This window comes from Mytilus galloprovincialis, chromosome 6 (genome assembly GCF_965363235.1).
Source record: "Mytilus galloprovincialis chromosome 6, xbMytGall1.hap1.1, whole genome shotgun sequence".
NCBI lineage: Eukaryota > Metazoa > Mollusca > Bivalvia > Mytilida > Mytilidae > Mytilus > Mytilus galloprovincialis.
The window spans coordinates 21816536-21841063 of NC_134843.1; the positions used below are offsets into that span (position 1 = coordinate 21816536).

The 24528-nt window shown below is 33.7% G+C and overlaps 1 long non-coding RNA gene across 1 annotated transcript; it reads left to right on the forward strand.

Annotated features, from left to right (window-relative positions):
- The first annotated feature begins 10808 nt into the window (after positions 1-10808).
- Positions 10809-19622, forward strand: LOC143079196 (uncharacterized). The gene is made up of 3 exons (XR_012979351.1): positions 10809-10995; positions 11768-11858; positions 19447-19622. It is a non-coding gene; the product is annotated as an uncharacterized LOC143079196 (long non-coding RNA).
- Positions 19623-24528: the final 4906 nt, after the last annotated feature.

Sequence of the window (24528 nt, forward strand, 5' to 3'; positions counted from 1 at the left end):
AACAATTTATTAAAAATAATTTGGCGATAAGTTAAACGGCTTTTGAAAATAAGTGAAAATAAGCCAAAATCAAAATTGATAATATGACCTTGACCTTTGACCTTGACCTTATTTTCATTTTTTTGGACCAAGGATCTCAAATCAAAAGACCCTAGGTCTCTATAACTTATGGGTTACCAGTTAGAAATGCATATTCTTATATAAAACATAAAAGGGGGGATAACTCTCATATGGAATCTATATACGGCTTCGCTCAAAATAAAACGGAACATCCTGAGGATGTAACGAGCAATTTGGAAAAATAAATTTGTCGGTTTATTTTACGGTTACGAAGCCTTAGAGATAACAAGAAAAACAGTGTTTGGGGAGATAACTCTTATTTTGGAAAGTATTCGGTTAAGCAGAGTTGGTTTCAAAAGTGTATAAACTGTTCGATATCATATTCCAAAAATCAAAGCGACATCTTGCGAAACAAAAAAACAGCGAAGGAAAAAAATAGGCGGAAGAAAAAAAAATAATTAAAAACCAATTGTTCAGAGAACCATTGATGGTCTTTCCACCAGTTATAACCTTTCTTTTATGTGAAAATATTAAAATTTGGTTTTAAATGTCAATTTTAGCGTCAAATGACAGCTTATTGAACACTTATTCCAAAAATATATGGTTTCTATACAAAAAGATATAAATAACGGAGATCATTGTTTACTTCCGGTTTAAAATATGTTACTTCCGGTAATTTTTCATTGTTTACTTGACACTGATTCCAAAAATATATGGTTCTATATACTTTTTCATTAATTAAGTACAAAATATAACTACTTCCGGTTGTCTTTTTCTAGATCACATTGCTTGCAATCTTATTTAAAAAGTCCCATGTCTTGATCATGTATACATATGAGGTAAAAGCAAAGGTCAAAATCTAGAACGTTACATTTACCTATGACCTTGAGCTCAATTTCGAGGTCATCAACCAAGGACCTCAAATCAAAAGACTCTAGGCCTCTACTATATATTGTTAATGAGTTGTATTACAACTAATATTAGATATAAAAGGGGGCAAAACTGGCATCAAATGTCTACGTACTCTTTCGACTAAAATTTACATGTTACGACATGTCGCAACTAACAATTTATTAAAAATAATTTGGCGATAAGTTAAACGGCTTTTGAAAATAAGTGAAAATAAGCCAAAATCAAAATTGATAATATGACCTTGACCTTTGACCTTGACCTTATTTTCATTTTTTTGGACCAAGGATCTCAAATCAAAAGACCCTAGGTCTCTATAACTTATGGGTTACCAGTTAGAAATGCATATTCTTATATAAAACATAAAAGGGGGGATAACTCTCATATGGAATCTATATACGGCTTCGCTCAAAATAAAACGGAACATCCTGAGGATGTAACGAGCAATTTGGAAAAATAAATTTGTCGGTTTATTTTACGGTTACGAAGCCTTAGAGATAACAAGAAAAACAGTGTTTGGGGAGATAACTCTTATTTTGGAAAGTATTCGGTTAAGCAGAGTTGGTTTCAAAAGTGTATAAACTGTTCGATATCATGTTCCAAAAATCTAAGCGACATCTTGCGAAACAAAAAAACAGCGAAGGAAAAAAATAGGCGGAAGAAAAAAAAAATAATAATAATTAAAAACCAATTGTTCAGAGAACAATTGAAGGTCTTTCCACCAGTAAATATCTATTTTGATATTAAAATATTAAAAATCAGTCTAAAATGTCAGTTCCTATGGCTTTCTGATGTAAAGATATGAATTTTAAGCAAAGGTCATAATCTAGAACGTCAAATTTACCTATGACCTTGACCTCAATTTCAAGGTCACAAACTGAGGATCTCAAATCAAAAGACCCTAGGTCTCTAATATGTATGGTTAATAAGTTATATCACTTTACGCATAATTTTAGATATGATAGGGGCTAAAACTCCCAGTCATTGTCTACGCACCCTTTCAACCAAAATTATTATGTTACGACATGTCGCAACTAACAATTTAGTAAAATAATTTGTCGATATCTTATAAGGTTTATGAAAATGAGTGAAAATAAGCCAAAATCAAAATTTAGAATATGACCTTGACCTTTGACCTTGACCTAATATTCATTTTTTTTTGGACCAAGGATCTCAAATCAAAACACCCTAGGTCTCTATCACTTATGGTTTTCCAGTTTAAAATACATTTCAAAATTTCAAATACAAAAGGGGAAATAACTCTCATATAGAATCTCGATACGGCTTCAGTCAAAATAAAACAGAACATTCTGAGGATGTAACGAGCAATTTGGAAAAATAAATTTGTCGGTTTCTTATATGGTTGCGAAGCCTTAGAGATAACAAGAAAAACAGTGTTCGGGGAGATAACTCTTATATGGTAAAGTATTCCGTTAAGCAGAGTTGGTTTCAAAAGCGTATAAACTGTTCGATATCATATTCCAAATTTCTAAGCGACATCTTGCGAAACAAAAAAACAGCGAAGGAAAAAAATTAGGCGGAAGAAAAAAAAAAAAATAATAATCAGAAGAAAAGCAAGAGGTCTTTCCACGGAAAAGTGGAAAGACCTAATAATAATCAGAACAAAATGTCAATTGTTCTTGAACAATTGAGAGGTCTTTCCTTTTGTAATGTAAAATACATGTTCCAATAGACGTAAAATGTATTGTCAAATTTAAAAGACGCCTACCTAATCCACCTCAACGTTTTTCACTATTTACTATTTCTGTAAGTACAATAGTTTTTGAGATATCGACTAAAAAGTTGTAAGGTCAAAGGTCAAGGTCAACCTTAAAAAGCTTTAAAACACACTGAAAATGTTTAAAACACACTAAAAATCTTAAAATAAGGTCAAAAACACATAATTCGCTATCTGGGACATGACCTTGACCTTTGACCTTGTGACCTTTGTCAAGGTCATTAGTCCCCAATGTCATTGCTGAAGACCCCATGGGTCTAGGACCTTTGGTTATATAGTAAAAGCTGATTTTGTCTTTTCAGAAACCTCAATCAGGGGTTATGCCCCTTACAGAAAGGTCAAATCTCTTCGGTCAAAATGTAACAAAGTTGCGCCTTAATAACCCAAACATTTTCCACTATTCAAAACTTCTGTAAGTATTATGGTTTCTGAGATGTTCTGATAACAAGGTGTTAGGTCAAAGGTCAAGGTCAACATACACATTTGACCTTGAGGTATTTTTCATAGCCACATGAATTGATGATGAATGGTGAAGATCATAGGTGTCTACGACTTACGGTTTCTGAGTTTTGGTGGCCAACCGACACCGGTTAATTTTAATAGGGGCATAACCCTACCAATGAGTTGTTGAATCTTTTCGATCCAAATGTAACGAAGAACCAGGGTCTGGTCCTGAACAAATTTCACCCTTCGTTTTATTTCTACCTATTACGGTTACGGTGTTGGAACGATAACAAGGTTTTTGGGTTTCGGAGGGATTACTCCGAACCGACAAAATATTTCGACTCACAGGGTGAGTTCCGGATAGGTATTCATGACACCGATACACAGTGTGAACATGAAAGCGACACGTCTTACGGTTAAGGCTGCTAACTTCGTCAAAGTTTGGCGGAAAAAGAATAATAATAATTAAAATGTCAATTGTTCTTGAACAATTGAGAGGTCTTTCCTTTTGTAATGTAAGATACATGTTCCAATAGACGTAGAATGTACTGAAAAGCTTTAAAACACACTGAAAATCCTTTAAATTAGGTCACAAACACATAATTCGCTATATAGGACATGACCTTGACCTTTGACCTTTTGACCTTTGTCAAGGTCATTAGTCCCCAATGTCATTGCTGAAGACCCCATGGGTCTAGGACCTTTGGTTATATAGTAAAAGCTGATTTTGTCTTTTCAGAAACCTAAATCAGGGGTTATGCCCCTTACAGAAAGGTCAAACCTCTTTGGTCAAAATGTAACAAAGTTGCGCCTAAATAACCCAAACATTTTCCACTATTCAAAACTTCTGTAAGTATAATGGTTTCTGAGATTATTCCATAACAAGGTGTTAGGTCAAAGGTCAAGGTCAACATACACATTTGACCTTGAGGTATTTTTCAAAGTCACATGAATTGATGATGAATGGTGAAGATCCTAGGTGTCTACGACTTACGGTTTCTGAGTTTTGGTGGCCAACCGACACCGGTTAATTTTCATAGGGGCATAACCCTACCAATGAGTCGTTGAATCCTTTCGATCCAAATGTAACGAAGAACCGGGGTCTGGTCCTGAACAAATTTCACCCTTTGTTTTTTTTCTACCTATTACGGTTACGGTGTTGGAACGATAACAAGGTTTTTGGGTTTCGGAGGGATTACTCCGAACCGACAAAATATTTCGACTAACAGGGTGAGTTCTGGATAGGTATTCATGTCACCGATACAAAGTGTGAACATGAAAGCGACACATCTTACGGTTTAGGCTGCTAACTTCATTAAAGTTTGGCGGAAGAATAATAATAATAATAATAATAATAATAATAATAATAATAATTAAACTGTCAATTGTTCTTGAACAATTGAGAGGTCTTTCCTTTTGTAACGTAAAATACATGTTCCAATAGACTTATAATGTATTAAAAAGCTTTATTACACACTAAAAACCCTTTAAATAGGTCAAAAACACATAATCCGCTATTTGGGACATGACCTTGACCTTTGACCTTTTGACCTTTATCAAAGTCAAAAGTCCCCAATGTCCTGAACATTTTGCACTATTTACTATTTCTGTAAGTATAATAGTTTTTGAGATATCCAATAAAAAGTGAAAGGTCAAAGGTCAAGGTCAACCTTAAAAAGCTTGAAAACACACTTAAAATCCTTTAAATAAGGTTAAAAACACTAAATTCGCTATCTGGGACATGACCTTGACATTTGACCTTAAGACCTTTGTCAAGGTCATTAGTCCCCAATGTCATTGCTGAAGACCCCATGGGTCTAGGACCTTTGGTTATATAGAAAAAGCTGATTTTGGATATTCAAAAACCTAAAACAGGCTTTATGCCCCTTAAAAAAAGGTCAAATCTCTTCGGTCAAAATGTTACAAAGTTGCGCTGTAATGACCCAAACATTTTCCACTATTTAAAACTTCTGTAAGTATAATGGTTGCTGAGATTATTCCATAACAAGTTTTAGGTCAAAGGTCAAGGTCAACTTACACATTTGACCTTGAAGTATTTTTCAAAGTCACATAAATTGATGATGAATGGTGAAGATCCTAGGTGTCTACGACTTACGGTTTCTGAGTTTTGGTGGCCAACCGACACCGGTTAATTTTAATAGGGGCATAACCCTACCAATGAGTCGTTGAATCTTTTCGATCCAAATGTAACGAAGAACCGGGGTCTGGTCCTGAACAAATTTCACCCTTCGGTTTTTTTCTACCTATTACGGTTACGGTGTTGGAACGATAACAAGGTTTTTTGGTTTCGGAGGGATTACTCCGAACCGACAAAATATTTCGACTAACAGGGTGAGTTCCAGATAGGTATTTATGACACCGATACAAAGTGTGAACATGAAAGCGACACGTCTTACGGTTTAGGCTGCTAACTTCGTCAAAGTTTGGCGGAAGAATAATAATAATAATTAAAACGTCAATTGTTCTTGAACAATTGAGAGGTCTTTCCTTTTGTAATATAAAATAGATGTTCCAATAGAAGTAGAATGTATTGTCAAACGCCCCCTTTTGATCATCCACTGAGATCTGTACTTTCTGTAGCTTGTGTTTTTGTAGTATATGAGCTTTCGTACATGGTCCGAGTTGTTTTAGAATTGGTCCGAGTGTTCGTGGTCCGACTTGAATTTGGTCCGAGATGTGATGATTATCTATCCCAGAATTCAGCGTAGAACTTCCTTTCTGAAACGCCATTGTAAGTGGGAACCCTGCACATTTTTTTCTTGGACTTATTCAAGTAAAACCTCCCCTTGTGATTTGTTAAATGTGCTTGAAACAAAGCAAAGAAATTATTTCTAAAGGCCATTGATATATTATCATAAATTAGTGAACAGTGTATGTAATATAAAAGAAAGGATGTGAGGTATCCATCCATGACACAAAAAAATCATGATTCATGCATATCAAACACACAAAAAGCAAAGGAACAGTGCTTTTATTGCTGTTCTTCATCTCAAAGTCATAGTGAGGACTTGAACAAGGAATAAAATCTCTCACTTCGCTGCAAGTTTAAGACGGCCCCTAGCACCAGTTTGAGCGGAATTCTTGGCAAACTGACGATCATAACACAACTGTAATTTGAAGAACAAATTAATAAAGAAAATCAAACAATAACTGTCATAAATTATTTAGCCCGCCAATCACAATCAGGCGTGCAAAAACAAGGATCTCCTGTACTTGGTATTCGTAGGCGAAGATAATGAATTCTGTGCTTTTAACTTGAGTTATGTTTTACCAATTCTTACGAAATTTTAACAAATGTTAATTGCCACAATAATGACAAAATGTGTTGTATTGAATTTGGTGATTCTGAACCAGTTTTAAAAGGGATTAAATGGGGTTTCACTGTTTTTGTTGTATTTAATGTTTTATTTGTTATTCTCGTTGGATTTTGTCTGATGCTTGGTCCATTTCTGTGTGTGTTTCATTTCAATGTTGTGTCGTTCTCCTCTTATATTTAATGCGTTTCCCTCAGTTTTAGTTTGTTACCCCAATTTTGTTTTTTGTCCATGGATTTATGTGTTTTGAACAGCAGTATACTGCTGTTGCCTTTATTTGTCCCCATGCGACACATTGCAGTGGACAGAGAAAAACCAGGTGACTGTCTGGTATTGTTAGCGCTCTCACATATGAAGTTTTTCAAGAAATTTATATAAAAAAACAAATATGTAACACAGCAACAAACAAGTTGTAAATAACAGCAACTGAATTACAGGTTCCTGACTTGGGACGGGCACATACAGAATGTTGCAGAGTTAAACTAGCCGACCCTCCCCCTAACCTGGGACAGTGGTGTAACAGTACAAATATAAGAACAAACTATAAAAATCAGTTGAAAAGGCTTAACTCATCTGATCGATACACATAGAAATAAATCTAACAAAAACATGGGTACTTGTACATCCAAACATCAAAAAGACACTTAGTACAGATCTGAGAGATCTGAGAGTACTGACAGCTAGTGAGCCAATAGCTGCAGTATCGTAGCTCTTTAGGTCCTTATGTTATTTTTTGACTATTTGCAGACCATAGAGCTACGGATTTTCCCTATTTCAAAACGTTCGGAATTGCGACCCTGGTTCAGGTCGCACTTATTTCCCTAAAATTTATTCTTTATAATCCATGCAAAGCTTGTCAATATATCTAGTTCGTTCCGTTAGATATTTTTCTAGGATATGACGTACCTATTTATGTTTGAATATTCATTTCCTTAACACTATTATCTAATTATTCCATTTGTATACATTCTCTGCCTATTTTGTTCGGCCATATTGAATCTCGTGGTGACGTCACGAAAAAACAAGAAAAGATAACTCTTGTAGGAAAGCACGTGTTAGTTTGTTTACGTTGTCTTTTATTTTATTTTCATGACTTTTTGAATGAAAGTACGTTTAATTAAGATTATAAACTAACGGAAATAATAATTATTTCATTGAATTTAAATTTTTAGTATGAATAAAGGTTTTAAAGTCTTTTAAACACTCGATTCTCGCTTAGAAATAAGTAAACAAACTAACACGTGTTTTTCTACAAGAGTTATCTGTTCTTGTTTTTCGTAGGCGTTCCTCACCTCCAACATAGGAGATCAAGGAAATTGGAGTTATCTTTTCTTGTTTTTCGTGACGTCACCACGAGATTCAATATGGCCGAACAAAATAGGCGGAGAACGTATACAAATGGAAATAATTAGATAATATATAGTGTTAAGGAAATGAATATTCAAACATAAATAGGTACGTCATATCCTAGAAAAATATCTAACGGAATGAACTAGATATATTGACAAGCTTTGCATGGATTCTAAAGAATAAATTTTAGGGAAATAAGTGCGACCTGAACCTGAGTCGCAATTCCGAACGTTTTGAAATAGGAACAATCCGTAGCTCTATGGTCCGCAAATAGTCAAAAAATAACATAAGGACCTAAAGAGCTACGATACTGCAGCTAGTGAGCCAATAACAACTAATAAAAAAAATCATGCATCTAAAACTTAATTATCAATCAGTACACATCCAACATCCAATGAATTTAGTGTAAAGACGTCATTAACAGTCAGAAAAAACAAGCTTGGGGTGATTTGTTTGCATTTTTGACATGACGGGAAATAAAAATATAAAGACTTACACTAAGCAGTAAATGCATGAAAAAAGATGATAAATACTTGAGCAATATTGAACAACATTTTAAACAAATCTGTTTATTGTTTAATTTAAAAGTACCGGTCAAGGAAAAATTTATTTATTTATTAATAGATAATGTCTGGTTCTTTTTTTCTTTTTTCATGTACTGATAGACAAAAAATAGACGGAATGTTATTTATAAACTTTATTGAAAGAATAAAATCAATGATGTATTAAACAAATATATTTGATTGAATTCAACATTGAAATCTGGATCATAGCTCTTCATCTTTTTAGCTCACCTGGCACGAAGGGCCGTGCCAAGTGAGCTTTTTCAATCACTTGGCGTCCGTCGTTTTTAATGTTTACAAAAATCTTCTCTGAAACTACTGGGTCAAATTTAACTAAACATGGCCAAAATCATCATCAGGGTATCTAGTTTGATAATTGTGTCCGGTGACCCAGCCAACCAACCAAGATGGCCGCCATGGCTAAAAATAGAACATAGGGGTAAAATGCAGTTTTTGGCTTATAACTCAAAAAACAAAGCATTTAGAGCAAATCTGATTGAGGTTTATATCAGGTCAAGATCTATCTGCTCTGAAATTTTCAGATGAATTGGACAACTGGTTGTTAGAGTGCTGCCCCTGAATTGGTAATTTTAAGGAAATTTTGCTGTTTTTTGGTTATTATCTTGAATATTATTATAGATAGAGATAAACTGTAAATAGCAAAAATGTTCAGCAAAGTAAGATCTGCAAATAAGTCAACAGAACCAAAATGGTCTGTTGACCCCTTAAGGAGTTATTGCCCTTTATAGTCCATTTTGAACCATTTTTCGTAAACCTGTTATCTTTTACAAACATTTTCTCCTCTAAAACTACTGGGCCGAATAAAATCAAACTTGGCCACAATCATCATTGGAGTATCTAGTTTTAAAATTGTGTGCAGTGACCCGGCCAACCAACCTCGATGACCGCCATGTCTAAAAATAGAACAAAAGGGTGAAATGCAGTTTTTGGCTTATAACTCAAAAACCAAAGCATTTAGAGCAAATCTGATTGGGGTTCATATTGTTAATCAGGTCAAGATCTACCTGCTCTGAAATTTTCAGATGAATTGGACAACGGGTTGTTAGAGTGCTGCCCCTGAATTGGTAATTTTAAGGAAATTTTGCCGTTTTTTGTTATTGTCTTGAATATTAATATAGATAGCGATAAACTGTAAACAGCAATAAATAAAGCAAAGTAAGACCTAAAAATAAGTCAACATGACCAAAATGGTCAATTGACCCCCTAAGGAGTTATTGGCCTTTATAGTCAATTTTTATAAAATTTGTAAATTTTTACTAACATTTTCCACTGAAACTAATGGGCCAATCATTATAAATAGGGATAATTGTATGCAGCAAGAATGTTCAGTAAAGTAAGATCTACAAACACATCACCATCACCAAAACACACATTTTGTTATGAATCACTCTGTGTCCTTTATTAAATATTCACATAGACCAAGGTGAGCGACACAGGCTCGTTAGAGCCTCTAGTTTACAGGAATGTCCTGTACTCCCATAGTTTTCAGATTTTGTATATAAGCATAAGCCCCTTAATTGATTAAGATAATCGATAGAGAGGAACAGCATATAGAACATTATATAGCAAAATGTTCAGTACAATAAGATCTACAAATAAGTCGACATGATTTCATCTGACCTCATTTTCAAGGTTCATTGGTCAATGTAAATTTTTCGTGTTTTGGTCTGTTTTTGTAATACTATAAGCAATAGGTCAACTATATTTGGTGTATTGACTAATTGTGAGGTAAAAATGTCTCTCTGGCAGATGTCATTTGTCCTTGACCTCATTTTCATGGTTCATTGGTCAATGCTTAGTTTTTGTGTTTTGGTCTGTTTTTCTAATACTATAAGCAATAGGTGAACTATATTTGGTGTATGGAATGATTGTAAGCTGTACATGTCTTTCTGGCAAGCGTCATTTGTCCTTGATCTCATTTTCATGGTTCATTGGTCAATATTAAGTTTTTATGGTTTGGTCTTTTTCTTGTATACTATAAGCAATAGATCAACTATGTTTGGTGTATGGAATGATTGTAAGGTGTACATGTCTGTCTGGCAGGGTTCATTTGACTTTGACCTCATTTTCATGGATCATTGATAATTTTAAGTTTATGTGATACTAGTATTAAACTTTTTCTTTAGGACTATCAACGTAAAACCAATCATGGTTAGTAAAGCAGGCGAAAAATTTCAGCGTGTGCACTCTTGTTTTTCTTATTTCTATTATTTTGCCAATTATTATGAAAGCTTGAATAGATACATGTAAGTATAAACTGGAAACATGGGAAACAGTAAAAATGATCATCAATACAATATCTACATAAAGTCCACTAAATAAGATTTACAAATAACATGAACAAGGAAACATAAATGATTACAATCACAGAGAAATAAATATCAAATAGCATATTTTTACAAGGTGAGTGATACAGACTCTCAAAAGTCTGTTGTTTATTAACTTGTTGATTTTCTATTTTGACAGAAAATGGGTCGTAAAAGAAAGAGTAAAGCTACTGTAGCTAGAGAGCAGAAGGAGAGAATGAGAAGTAGACGACAAAGCAGTGTTGCCTCTATAGAGTTGGCACCTCTAGGTGAGGAAGAACTCTTAGCCAGAAGGTTGGCTTCTCCTTGTGAGAAAAATCCTTCAAATGCCCAGAGGTTAGAACCTCCTCTGGGAAGCCTGTCTATCCAAAGCATGGATATGCCACTGAGCTCTGACTCCCCACCGTGGGTTTGTACTCCGCCGAGAGTACCCTCACCAAAAGTTGGTGTTGCAGGACAGACGAAACTGGTGGTAGAAACATCATTAGATGTCACCAGTATAATTGAAACAAAGCAAAAGGTTCAAGAATACAATACTGAAACAATACTAAGAATAAACAGTACTGAACCAAATACTAGAATATACAATACTGATTCAATACTAGAAATCAATACTGAAGAATGCAATACTGAATCTAAACAAGAAATTAACAATGAACTAATGCAAGAAATGCAAACTGAACCTATACCAGAAGTAAAAACTAAACCCAAATCTGTGTACAGAACACAAGAAATAAAAGACATAAACATATCAACATTACAAACAGACCAGTCAGATTGCGAGATCGAATCCAAAATAAGGCTAACGTTAGAATTTGATGAACCACCAAAAACAAAAAAAGCAAAGTTAGAATCTGTATGTAGTTCAGGCTTTAAAATGTTGCCTCCTGATGTTCATTTAAACATAGCTTCAGGGAGTGAAGAAAGCAATAATATCAAGTCAGTAAAAGTGAATGGTAGTTCAAAAAATAAAATAAATTTTATAGGTGGCAAAGTTGATATTAGAAACAATAAACATTCCTCTGATTCTTCTCATTATAGCAAAATAAGATCAAGAAAGCTGATTCAGGGGAAAACAGAAAATGAAGAAACTGACCTTAATTTAGTAGATCAAGAAAAAACTAGAAATGAGGTAAGGAATTTAGAAAATACATGTTCAGTTAATCAACCATTTATGATGCAAGGTAGTTTCCATCAAGGTGATGACAGGTTCAGAAACAATAGTGGTAAACAATGTGTAGCAAATTCATTAACAGCCATAGCTTACAGCAAACTCAGTTTGATTGAATATTGGAATATGACTTTCTTGGACAAAATCTTGATAGAAGGGAATATTTTGTATACTTGGATTCATGGTGATAAGGAAGAGTTGTTAGTAACAGAATTGCCGAAAATGGTGGAAATAAGAGATATGATTGTTAAGTGTAACAGAAAAGAGTCTATATTTGCTTTGATAGATAATAATGGTAAAATTGAATTTAATGTTCTTTCTTTGGATCATGCTCTTCAAGAGGCTCTTATTGATTCAGATGGATGTTTTGTTTGTGTAAGGGGTTTTACTAGTGCCATTATTAGGCAAAATGGGAAAATGTATTTATTTGATTCACATGCTAGAAATTGTTTTGGCTTACAAGACAGCTGTGGTAAAAGCATTGTTATTCAGATTAATGATGTGAACAGTTTGTACCAACACTTTTACAATTTTGTGCAAGGAGATGTAAATGCAGAATTTGAAGTAACAGGAATCAACATCGAAATTCAAGATGAAGATTCTGCCACTAACAATCTTGACAAATTAATTGGAAATATTAATAATAGAGAGGTTTTAGAGGATGAAAACAACTCTGACGTAGAATTTATTGGTGTCCCAACTCAAACATGCTATTTATTTAATCCAATTGATTATTATACAAAAAAAAAACTGTGTAATATTTTAGATATTAAATCAAAATTTGTTTTGAAAAACCGGCTAATGCCAACACACAATATAGGTACACCTTTAAAATCAAAACAAATCACTGCAGACGGCAACTGTTTATTCAGAGCTATTTCATATGCAGTATCAAGCAGGCAAGAAAACTTTAAACAAATAAGAAATGAATTAGTGCGCCACATCTTGTGTCATTCACATCAGTTCAATTCTTTTCTTGATTCTGAAACAGTCAATGAGTATATGAAACGTACTAATATGATAGAAGACAATGTTTGGGGAACTGAGTTGGAAATAATAGCTGCTGCTGATTTATTAAAAACTGACATTTTTACATATTTAGAAGGTAAATGGATTAAATACTCCTCAAAGCAAATCAGTAGCAAGAATAATGTGAATGATCAAGCAATTTATCTTAATAATGTAGGTAATCACTATGAAGTTGTTCTTTCTGTTTTACCTGGTGGTAAAGAAGCGGTAACATTAAACAGTAAAGAAAGTGCCAAGAAACGAAATCAATCTGGTGCAGAGAAAGACAAAATGAACTTACACTATGAACTATCTCATGAAGGTACAATGAAGAGAAAATATGAACAACATGAGTTGAATTTTCCAAAGAAATGCTTAAAGGAAGATGAAAATAGTTATGGTTTAATTAAGAAAAAAACTTGTTTGGAATGGCCAGGTAAAGGTCTAGCTGTCTGTAAACCTCGAGCACCAAACCAAGGTTTGACAAAAAATGAAAAAGATAAACTAAAGTATCAGTTGGATGGTCAGTTTAGATTCAATAAAATAGAAAAGCAAAATAGTAAGTATGAACAAGACAGATCATACAGGGAATCAAAGAAAAGAAAAAGTATTCAAAAGTATGCAAATGATAAAGAACACAACAGCTATGTCAGAAAATCAAGCATTCAGAAATATGCTGATGATGATGATTTCAAAAGTAAAGTCAAACAGGCAAGCATACAGAAATATGCTGATGATGATGATTTCAAAAGAGAAGTCAAACAGGCAAGCATACAGAAATATGCTGATGATGATGATTTCAAAAGAAAAGTCAAACGGGCAAGCATACAGAAATATGCTGATGATAATGATTTCAAAAGAGAAGTCAAACGGGCAAGCATACAGAAATATGCTGATGATAATGATTTCAAAAGAGAAGTTAAACGGGCAAGCATACAGAAATATGCTGATGATAATGATTTCAAAAGAGAAGTCAAACGGGCAAGCATACAGAAATATGCTAATGATGATGATTTCAAAAGAGAAGTCAAACAGGCAAGCATACAGAAATATGCTGATGATGATGATTTCAAAAGAGAAGTCAAACGGGCAAGCATACAGAAATATGCTAATGATGATGATTTCAAAAGAGAAGTCAAACAGGCAAGCATACAGAAATATGCTAATGATGATGATTTCAAAAGAGAAGTCAAACGGGCAAGCATACAGAAATATGCTGATGATGATGATTTCAAAAGAAAAGTCAAAGATCAGATATTGACTAGAAGAAAGAATGCCAAAGAGGACAGTAATGATGTTACAAAAGTTATTGAAAACTTTAGGAAAAATGTAAGTAAGGGTCCAGAATTTGTTTGTTCTTGCTGCTTTAGACTGTTATTCGAAAATCAAGTTGTACAATGTAGAAGAGAATTGTATAAACCAGGTTGTGGCAAAGATATAGCAGACATATGTATTTCTGAGAAGTATTTACATAGATGTTCAGAAGAATGCAAAGATGAATGTTTATATCAGGGAGCCAGCAGAGCTACACTTTGGATTTGTTACACATGCCATAGAAAGATTCTTAAAGGAAAAATACCTGCTGAATCTTTTGCTAACAACTTGGCTCTAGAGGATATTCCACTAGAACTTAACAGATTAAATCAACTAGAACAACATCTTATTTCATTAAATATACCTTTCATGAAAATTGTTGCTTTACCTAAGGGTGGACAAAAAGCTGTGCATGGTCCATGTGTTTGTGTACCATCAGATATTTCAAAGGTCACAACAACTTTGCCTAGATCAGAAGATGATAATTGTTTAGTGAAAGTAAAACTCAAAAGAAAATTACAGTACAAAGGTTATGAGGAATATCAGTTTGTGGACACTAAACATTTAGAAGAGGCCTTGTCCTTTTTAAAAGAAAAGAATGATTGGTATTCAAATGTTGAAATAAATGGAGAGTGGTTGAATCCAATTCCATCATCGGAGAATATTTGTGTCGCTGAAAAAAAAGACAATAAAAGTTGTACAAGAATTGACAGAGTGAAAGAGGATAACTTGGAGGACAAATCAGATAAAAAAGAACAGGAAAATGCAGTTGATTCATATTTAGATGATAGTTTACAGGGTGTACAGTTGGACACATGCTTACAGCCTGCTTACATTGCACAGGAAGCATTGGATTTATTGTTTGACCAAGAGTTTAATTTATCTCCTGCAGAAGGAAATAATCCAGTCAGTTTACTGAAAGAAAAGGGCATTGAAGCAAAAACCTTTCCAGTGCATTACCCTACAGGTAAAAACACTTGGAATGAGGACAGAGAAGAGAAACTATCTTTATTAAGATATTTTAATCTGAGATTAATGAGTGTCGAAAACAGGTTTGCCAGAGATACTTCCTACATATTCTTTAGCCAGTATATGTCTGAACTAGATAGGGTCATGTCAAATGTACAGATATCGTTACGGAAAGGGTCAGCTTTTTCAGATGGACAGAAAGTAACAAGTAAAATGCTGTGCAATAAGGAGTCATTAAATGGATTATTTAGAAAAGATGAAGCAATCAAGTTCATGAAGCCTGTCCGAGGAACACCACCATATTGGCAATCTATTCAGAAGGACATTTTTTGTATGATTAGACAGTTAGGTATACCCTCATTCTTTGCGTCATTCTCATCTGCAGATTTTAGATGGAAAGAAGTTGTAGAAACCATACTGAAGCAACAAGGAGATATTCGTAATGTTGACAGTCTTAGTTGGGATGAAAAATGTAAAGTGCTTTGTAGTAACCCTGCTACAGTGGCAAGAATGTTTGATCACAGATTTCACAAATTTCTTAAAGATGTGATAATGTCAGATGCTGAACCAATTGGTCATGTGATTGACTACTTTTATAGAGTTGAATTTCAACAGAGAGGTTCTCCACATACTCATTGTGTATTTTGGGTAGAAGATGCCCCCAAATTTGGAGTAGACGATGATGATACTGTAACAAAGTTCATTGATAAATATATCTCTTGCAAATTACCATTGGAAAGTGATGACCCAGAGCTTACTGACATTGTTAAAACCGTTCAACAGCATAGCAAAAACCACTCAAAAAGTTGTCGCAAAAAAGGAACAGAGTGTCGGTTCAATTTCCCAAGACCACCATCTGAAAAAACTTTTATATCCTGTCCAATTGAAGACGAGGAGGATAAGGAACATGATGAAGATGCTGATGATAGTAAGAAGTCAGATTCTGAAAGCAGTAAACCATCTGAAAAGACATTTATACCATGCCCAATGAAACATGATGATGAAGACCATCATGATAAACATACTGATGGTAATATTAATGAGAAATCAAAATCTAAGGGCAGTATCTTAAAAGCAAAACAGATGTTAGCATGTTTATGGGATGTAATTAAAGAGTGTGAAGATAAAACTTTGACTACCAGTGAATTATTTTTGAAAGCTGGATTGTCTCAAGAGGATTTTCAAGAATGTTTTAGATGGATAACAAACAGAAATACTGTAGTATTAAAGAGAAATAAAGATGAGTTGTTTATTAATCAGTACAATCCTCATCTGCTAAAATCATGGAATGCAAATATGGATATTCAGAACATTTTGGATGCATACTCATGTGTGGTTTACATTATAAGCTATATAAGCAAATCAGAACGTGAACTCGGCTTGTTGTTGCAGCAGACAAAAACTGAGGCAGCTGATGGAAATTTGGATGCACAGCAGACTATGAAAAAAGTAGGTACAGCATACTTTCACTTTCGCGAACTTAGTACACAAGAAGCTGTTTTCAGAGTCATAGGTTTACGTTTGAAAGAGTGTTCAAGAAAAGTGCAATTCATTCCACTAGGAGAAAACCCATGCAGAATGAGTATACCCCTCAAAGAACTTCAACAAAAATCAAAAACATTAAAGATGAAGAAGTCTATAGATGATGGCAGTGATGATGATGATGGTGATAGTGATGATATTTGGCTGAAAAGTATAACTGACAGGTATAAAAATAGGCCTGATTTAGAACGATTTGATCAGATGTGTTTAGCAACATTTTGTTCCGAATATTCAGTGTTGGCAGAGACACAGATACCAAATAAAATTAATGAGGACACTACATTCAAACTTAAGAATGATATGGGGTATATAAGAAAGAGGACAAGGACTTCTGATGCTGTTATCAAATATGCAAGATTTTCTGTAGAGTCAGCTCCTGAACAATACTACCAAAGTATATTACAGTTGTTTTTGCCATACAGATTAAATGAACAATTGAAACCACCACAGTTTTTATCATATGAGGATTTTTACAACTCTGGATTTATAAAGTACAGTCAGATGGAAGACCTCAGTTCAGTTCAAAATATAGTCAACTTTAACATGTCAAAATTTGTGAAGAAAGACAAGGAGCTAGAGATTGCTGAGAAACAATTAGAAGAAAGAGGATATCAAGAGGATGCATGGGCACAACTATGTCCAGAAACAGAGAAAGAAAGACATGAATGTAATGAAGTTGGTGAAAACACAACCACTCAAGAGGTAGATAGTCCTGAATTAGGAATACCAGATTTGAACCAAACTGACAGGTCAAGTGATGAAAATGGAATGGTTCAAAAAACAAGTTTTTCAAGGTCTGAAGTTATACCATTGTTGAGAACTTTAAATGAGAAACAAAAGCGCATATTTTTTAAGATCAGAGAGTGGTGCAATTTAAAAGTGAATGGTAAGAATCCACCGCCATTTCATGTTTTTGTAACTGGAGGAGCCGGAACAGGCAAAAGCCATTTGATTAAATGCTTGTATTATGAGGCCACAAGAATTCTTGCGCACTGTTCCCCAAATCCTGATGATTTGACTGTGTTGTTAACGGCACCAACTGGCACGGCAGCTTTTAATATAAATGGATTGACAATTCATAGTTCACTTTCCATTTTTAAAGGTTTATCTGTTGAGAAAGCTATGCTAGGAGAAGATAAGCTGAATAGTTTGAGGTCCAAATTAGAGAATTTACAAATTCTCATCATAGATGAAGTCTCAATGGTCAACAAAAGGTTGTTATTTTTTATTCATGAAAGGTTGCGTCAAATTAAGAAAAGGCCTGAGAAGTATCCTTATGGAGGAGTTTCAGTGATAGCAGTGGGTGATTTCTATCAATTACCACCAGTAAAATCAAAAAGATCAGATAAACTTTATGTTAATGATCCATCAAATCCTTTGAATTATCTTTGGAATGATCTTTTTTCTGTTGTGGAATTAGATGAAGTCATGAGACAGAGAGAAGATAGTTTGTTTGCCCAGTTGTTGAATAGACTAAGGGTCAAACAGAACAATTATCCACTAAAATGTTCAGATCAAGAAATGTTGAAAGAGTGCATAGATAGTGGACCAGACGAAGCTCTGCACATTTATGCTACTAATAATGAAATTAACATGTACAATAACGAAATGATTATGAAGTTGTCAAGTGAGCCCAAATTAATTGAAGCTCAAGATTTTGAAAAGGATAAGACAACAGGGAAACTTACGAAGAGAAGACAGAATTTTGCAAAAACTAATATTTGTCTTCCAACATCAATCCTGTTAGCAGAAGGAGCTCGTGTGATGATGATAAAAAATGAAGCCGTCAGTGATGGTTTGGTGAATGGTGTTATGGGTACTGTTCTCAGTATTTCAGAATTTTCAAAAGGAGCATTACCAAAAAATATATATATTCATTTTGATAATGATAGAGTTGGAAAAAATGCAAAAGTACAGAAGATAATAAATGGAAAAAGATGTGTTGGATTAGAACCATCTACAGAAAATATACCATTCAGTAATGGAACAAGAAAACAATATCCTCTGCAGCTAGCATGGGCATGTACTGTTCACAAGGTTCAGGGTTTGACAGTGCAACAGGCAGTTGTCTGCTTGAATAAATGTTTTGCATATGGTCAGGCATATGTTGCATTGAGTAGAGTTACTTCAAAAAATGGGCTGACTATATTACCAATTGATGATAAAACTTTGAACAAAAAAATATACAGTGATCCTGATATAATGGAGGGAATCAAATCCATGGATAATTTTTTGTCTCAAAATGACACCATAGTTTCAAATCATAAAGCAGGTTTGTCAATAGTTTACCACAATATTCAAGGTCTAAAGGCTCACCAAAATGATTTGAAAGCCAATTCAGACTTCCAAAATGCAAATTATATCTGTTTGACTGAAACATGGTTGGAATCTTGTAGTGATGATGTTCACCTTCCTAATTATAAACTTCATCATTTGCCAAGGTCAGCAGCATTTGCATCAAATAATCCTTTGTATGCTTCTTTACAAGAAATGAGTCATGGTGGAGTTGGTGTATATGTTAAAACAGATTCTGAGTATGAAGAATTTGATATATCTCAAAAAAATCTTGAATGTATAATTTTCAAAGTTCCGAAAATGAATGTTCTAATTGCTACAATATATAGAACTCAAAAATACCAAATTGAACTATTTTTAAGAAATGTTTGTGCTCTTTTGTCAGAATTGACACAGCTTTCAAGCAGTATTATTGTTTTAGGAGACTTTAATCAAGACATTATGAAGGGTGGCAGATCAATACAAGATTTTATGGCTTCATTCGGATTTGAACAGTTAGTACAAGAGGCAACAACAGAGGGTGGTACACTGATTGACCATGTTTATATCAAAAGTTGTGAAAAAGTACAAGTAAGTGTTATTCCAACTTATTACAGTTATCATGATGCAATATCTGTCATTTTGGAAATAAACCCTTCTACTTGAAAGCTGTATAGTATTAATAGCAAATGATAAGAGTGCCTTAAACATTTTTAAGGAAAATTCATTTTGTACAAAACGATCAAAAGTTTCCCTACATATTATTTTTCAAAATACTAAGCCAATACTAACAACCTAGTTTTGTATATATGTTCTTTATGTGTTTAAATTTCAAGTTTATTAATAGTTTCCCTTTTTTTTTTAGCTAAGTATCAAACTCTGAATTATATTATAAAGTGGAATTGTTTTCTTAACTGAATATTTTAAGAGTTTTATATGTTTACTTTAATTTCAGATCAAATTCATGGTCGTCAGTAGTAAAGAATTTAAATCAATTGTCTAACTTTTTGTGCATGCTTTGGTAATTTAAATACAGCACTTGCCAATGGGTTAGATAGTTGATAAATATATATCATCAGCTGAGAAATGTCTATTTATAATTAAGAAGTAAAAAGAAATAGGAGATAGAAGATTAAAATACAGCATTATGTAAAGGTATGTTCGATCAAATAGTATTTACAAAAGATAACTAATGCAAACTGTCTAAGGGCCAGTGTGAGTGTTTGACACAATTTCAACTGTCCTGTGTTGTCTGATATCATATGTTTGAAAGCGTCATCTGTTGTCTGGAAACTTTTTAAAATTTCTCCCCTGAAACTGCTGGGCCAATTTAAACAAATATTGGCCTGAGTCATTCTAAGGATGTCTAGTTAAAATGGTATGTTTGTTCAGCTCGCCATCCAATTAACATGCCCCATGTTACTATAAATAGAACATGGGAGGTAAAACACTACTTTTTCTTTCTCCAAGATATTACAAGGCTATTGAGACCAAATGTGTGTAAGCATGATTTGTATTGAACCGTTTGTTAAACATAGGCTATAAAAAAATGGTTAAAGGTAATGTGTCTATATAAAAGTTATTTATCCCACTTAATATTGCCTCTAGTAAAACTAAATAAGTAGGTTGTTTCATTACAATTTTATTAACAATTGGTTTCATGTCGAATTCAAATTGTAATAATCAATGTTAATATTTATCAAATTGTTTTAACATAGGATGCACTGCTAAATTACTAACACCCCCTGAAAACAGATTTTGAAGCTATATATGTCTGTCTGTCTGTTTCATGGGCTATGGAATTCGATAAAGCAATGTCAGGTCACACTGACCATAACTTAGACCTTTAATCCCTATTAAAGTAAATGTTTGTCCAATTCATGTCCAGCTCACAACTATTGTTTCACAAAACTAAGACAAGGTGGGTGGGGGTGGGGGTCCTATATCAAGTCAGGTCACTCTGTTTGACTTTGACCTTTGATCTTTATGCAAGTAAAGCATTGTCTGATTTGTGTACTGTGCATAACTTGTACTGTAGAATTTAGGTTAAATAATCTGGTTGCTGATGCACCATGGGATGGGGGGGGGGGGGGGGGTCCTATATCAAGTCAGGTCACTCTGTTTGACTTTGACCTTTGATCCTTATGGAAGTAAAGCATTGTCTGATTTGTGTACTGTGCATAACTTGTACTGTAGAATTTAGGTTAAATAATCTGGTTGCTGATGCACCATGGGAAGGGGGTTTGGGGGGGATCCTATATCAAGTCGGGTCACTCTGTTTGACTTTTTGACCTTGACCTTTGATCTTTATGCAAGTAAAGCATTGTCTGATTTGTGTACTGTGCATAACTTGTACTGTAGAATTTAGGTTAAATAATCTGGTTGCTGATGCACCATGGGATGGGGGTTGGGGGGGGGGTCCTATATCAAGTCAGGTCACTCTGTTTGACTTTGACCTTTGATCTTTATGCAAGTAAAGCATTGTCTGATTTGTGTACTGTGCATAACTTGTACTGTAGAATTTAGGTTAAATAATCTGGTTGCTGATGCACCATGGGATGGGGGTTGGGGGTTGGGGGGGGGGTCCTATATCAAGTCAGGTCAATCTGTTTGACTTTGACCTTTGATCTTTATGCAAGTAAAGCATTGTCTGATTTGTGTACTGTGCATAACTTGTGTACTATAGCAAATAAATAGACAAATCTGACCTTGACCCTTGATTCCAATGTTATTTTCTCAAAATTGAATTTACTACAGTAAACGGCTACTTGCATGTCCTGGGTTTTAGATGTGCTCATTTTTTTAGATGTGTGTTTTTTATTGGTCAGATGGACGGTATAGTTTTGGTTGAGAATGGAATGTAATAGATATAATATGTGTATACTTTGTAAATGACTGCATAAGAAGAAATGATGTCCTTATATTGAATAGCTCAATTGTTAGAGTTTTAAAGCTTGTATGCCATGTAATGATGATGTATTGAAGGTTTTTTATGACAGTTAAAAGACAATGCATAGTTTTGTTTTTTCCAGTAAATTTATTTGTACTGTTTATAAAGCTTATTTCCTGTAGCCACAAGCATTTATATATCAGTTAAAATTTTAAATGTAATTTGCACAATTGCAATTAATGAGTATGTACCATGTTTAAATTTTCAATGAACAAATATTTTATTTGCATTGCTAACTTTGAAGAAATACATTATATAAACATGATTAACTGACTGTAATATTCTTGAAATGGAAAAGTCTAATGAAAGTATCAAAACTGTCAGTAGTATAAAAACTTTAAATCTTAACATAAAATAATAGAGAAATTTTTCCACCTACAAAACAACAGTAACACATTTCCTTTGTTTTCACTGTAATTGATATTTTTCTGTATTTGTTGTATACCATATACTGATTCTTCACAGCTGTACAACTGTATCATTTGCTATTGATGTATTTGTCTGTAAACCTTTTTATCAGCATGTTTTTTTTTCAGAATATAGCATTTATAACCTATATATATATAATATATATATATATAAGTACGTTTAAACAAGTGACAACGCTACGACAGATCCATCCATTGGATCATTAGTGAAGGTGATACACAGCTGAAAACACATCTTGAATTCATAATTATTCTAAATATCAAGACAACAATGTTAAATCTGCAAATGTTTGGAAGCAAATTTGTGCTTCCCCTGTTGGGATTCGAACTCATGCTATTGGGATATCGAGACAACTCTGCCATCACTGTATCTAGCGCTCTAGACTACTCAGCCATATATATATACATATTATAGACAAACAGCAATCTATGGTGGTATTTTATTTTAACCTTGATGATTTGTGCATCCTAGGCGAAATGGATTTAAATCCAAAACATCAGATTGTTTTTGTTCAGTAAAATGAAGATAGAAATTGAAATAAAAAACAGACCAAATATACCAACAATAAATTCTGTGGCTTTGTGGTGATTACTGATCGTTTTGTCTACTTTACTTCTCTCAGACAATACTATTCCAATGTTTATCTTGAACAATTTATTGGCATTAAATCTTTATTGAAGATATATATATACAAAGGAGGAATGGTGGAGCGGTGAATAATTAATTTGAATTTTCATTTTGGACATTGACAATATTCACATTAAAATGTGTTATTACAGGTACAAAGTCCTTTTATACCCAAAGACACCAGACAAAGTATACTATTAAATAATTTTACATATTTTTATTTAATTAGGAACAATTTTGAAAGTTCGACTATTACTTAAAATGTTTCTAACAAGTACAAGAAATTCAGGAAATCAAAATTTAAGGATGATGTGCTTGTCATGTTATGTATTTAAATTTAGGTGTTTTTCACAATTAATACACAAACTTGCTTTCACTAAAAGAAGAATCATGGTTTAGCTAGGTTGAATGTACACTTTTACTAGGAAAATTATTATGTTTTTACAATAATTTTGTATTTGATTACCATATGATTAAATGTATTAACTGTCTTTACATTTTTGTTATTCATTCACCCTACCAGGATGCTCTTTTGCAAACGGCAAGAACCAATTTTTTTTAAGTATGTCCCTACCATATTGAAAGGGGCATTAAGTTTTACCATTGTCCGTCTGCATGTCCGTACATCCCACAATTTGTTTCCTGTCTCTAACTTGAGTTACCTCAAACAAATAATATGAAACTTATACACTATGCTAATTACCACAAAACACAGATCAAGATTGAATTTTGGTGGTGTCACTCTATCCGTTCCATAGTTATGCCCCTTTCAAATAGAAAAATTACTAAATTTTTGGAATCCATTCTTTTTTTGATTGAGTTAAGTCTGCCAATTGATATTTTATCGTATGTTTTTCTTTGTTGTGATGTTATGCTATTGTTTCAGAAAAAGGGAGAAGGTTTGGATCCATTAAAACGTTTAATCCCGCTGCAAATGTTTGCACCTGTCCTAAGTCAGGAATCTGATGTACAGTAGTTGTCGTTTGTTTATGTAATATATACGTGTTTCTCGTTTCTCGTTTTGTTAATATAGATTAGACCGTTGGTTTTCCCGTTTGAATGGTTTTACACTAGTAATTTTGGGGCCCTTTATAGCTTGTTGTTCGGTGTGAGCTAAGGCTCCGTGTTGAAGGCCGTACTTTAACCTATAATGGTTTACTTTTTAAATTGTTATTTGTATGGAGAGTTGTCTCATTGGCACTCACACCACATCTTCCTATATCTATCTAACTTTAGTTTGCCTTAACCAAATGTTATGAAACTTACACACAATGCTTATTATCTTAAAACACAGACCAAGTTTGAAATTTGGTGGCGTCACTTTTACCGTTATAGAGTCATGCCCTTTACAAATGGAAATATTGCTGAATTTTTCGTAACTGTTCTATAACTTTAGTTTGCCTCAACCAAATGTGATGAAATCTATACAAAATGCTTATTACCACAAAACACAGATCAATTTCGAATTTTGGTGCGTCATTTTTACCATTCTAGATTAATGCCCCTTTACAAATGGAA